Genomic DNA, 2,367 nt, shown 5'->3' with positions numbered 1-2,367 from the left:
TCTTTTTTTCTTTTCCACTTCAGCAACTGCTTATCTTATTCCCCCAAGTCACAGGGCAGTGGTTTGCTCAGGCATGCTCTAAAGTTTTTAGATCTAAAGTGACTGCCACAGAAGCACTGGTTTGTGAAAAGTTTTAAATAATATGCAAAGTGGCAAGCTCACACACAGGGCATGCAGCAGGATGATATTGTCAGTACCAAAGCAATCTGAGTTTATAGGGGCAGCAGGCTCCCCATGGGAGAGACTGTGAGCCCAAGGGGTTACACAAACCTGGCATGAAGTTATGTATCCACACAATCCTGTGTGAGTCAGTCTCTCTCTCTCTCTCTCTCTCTCTCTCTCTCTCTCTCTCTCTCTCTCTCTCTCTCTCTCTCTGTGTGTGTGTGTGTGTGTCTGCGTCTGTGTGTGTCTGTGTGTGTGTGTCTGTGTGTGTGCCTGTGTCTGTGTGTATGTCTGTGTCTATGTCTACATCTGTGTGTGTTTTCAACTGTGCATGCAGAGGCCAGAAGTAAACATTGAATATCTTCTTCCAACACTTGTCACCTTTGTTTTTGAGACAGGATCTCTCAATGAACACAGTATTCATCGTTTTAGCTAGACTGACTGCCCAGCATCCCCAAAGATTATCCTTCCTCTGGGTGTGACTATAAGTGTGGGCATCCAAGTAGAGGTAAAGATTATCAGATAGTCTTCCTGTGTTACCCATCTTGGTTTTGATACATGGTCTCTCATTGGACCTTGACTTCCATGATTAAAGCCAGCAGACTGGCCAGAAAGCCTCAGAAGCTTTCCTGTATTACCTGTATTTTCCTCCCATAGAACTATCACACACCACTGTGCCCAACTTTTAAAACTTCTGGGAATCAAACTTTAGTTCTTAAGCAAGGGTTAGCTCTGTTACCTCTCTAACCCCTTCGTTAAAGGGGCTAGATATTTCTTAATATCTCTGATCCCTGTTTCACGCAGGAATACGAGTGATAGTTTGCCTTGAGATAGGCTATGGAAACAGCAAAGTGTTCAGAAATGAAATAGAGTTACGAATACAAAACTCACTCTGCAAATAGCAAGGAAGAAAAGCCAGGAGACCGAGGACAGGATCTCATACTCCTGTAACCAATCACAGGAGTTACCACAAGATGAGTCCATCAAAATTACAGAAAACTAAATAGGCCACAACATACTTCAAGGAAGACAATGGCCCCCTGATGTAGTCACCCTTCAATAGACCCCTATAGCTGGTGATCAAGATACCAGGTGCAATATTCTTGGTTTGCTCTTTCAAAGCCCTCAGTCCTGGCATGCTTGGAATTGACCATGGTATCTGGGCTCTCATTTTAGTGCTGGTTCTGAATAAACTTATCTCCTCTGTTTTGACTACTGGAACAGTGAGGGTGATGGCAGGCATTAGTAGTGGAATGAGGGTGATGGCAGGCATTAATAGTGGAATGAGGGTAATGGCAGGTATTAGTAGTGGAATGAGGGTGATGGCAGGCATTAATAGTGGAATGAGGGTGATGGCAGGCATTAGTAGAGGACTGTCAAAGCTGAAATATTTGATTTATGTTAAGAAAAATATAGCTGTACTTTGTGAAAATTGCAAATTATGAAAAGAATCATTTCAGAGTTACTCAATTGATTGTGGTTGGTTTTTTATGATGGTGCTTAGGATAAAACCTAGAGTCTTGCACATACTAGGCACTTTGCTACCAACAATTTCCCCAATTCTTCTTCATGTTTTTAAATTTTCTATACTATTCAGATACATATGGTGCAAAATATCTGACTGACCAAAGCTTGTTCGATATGTTAAAAGTTCAAAAATTCTCCTTAGAATAGTCAGGGGAGAGTGTGCTTTATAAAGGGAGGCAAAAACTATTAGAATTTATTTTATAAATCATAATTTAAAAGCTTTCTCAAGCTCCATTCTCATCTCTGGGTGATAGCTGGAGTAGTTGATGGTGAAGTTAGCCTTGATAACCCTGCCTTAGAGAAATCCATCTGCCCTAAGATCTGTCATGACTCCTCAGCAGTGGTAACAGATCTTCTGAGTCACTCGCAGTCTGTAGAGTGTAGAACCAAATGTCACTGCAGAGGTGTTGGCCTTATTTGTCTTTTTCAACTGTTCAGCTTCTTCTTCTTCTTCTTCTTCTTCTTCTTCTTCTTCTTCTTCTTCTTCTTCTTCTTCTTCTTCTTCTTCTTCTTCTCCTTGTCCTTCTCCTTCTCCTTCTCCTTCTCCTTCTCCTTCTCCTTCTCCTTCTCCTTCTCCTTCTCCTTCTCCTTCTCCTTCTCCTCCTCCTCCTCCTCCTCCTCCTCCTCCTCCTCCTCCTCCTCCTCCTCCTCCTTCTCCTCCTCCTTCTCCTTCTTCTT

The sequence above is a fragment of the Grammomys surdaster genome, unplaced genomic scaffold (genome assembly GCF_004785775.1).
Source record: "Grammomys surdaster isolate TR1022 unplaced genomic scaffold, NIH_TR_1.0 843, whole genome shotgun sequence".
Taxonomy (NCBI): domain Eukaryota; kingdom Metazoa; phylum Chordata; class Mammalia; order Rodentia; family Muridae; genus Grammomys; species Grammomys surdaster.
The sequence above is the reverse complement of the archived record's forward strand: the minus strand, read 5'-3'. Positions refer to the sequence as shown.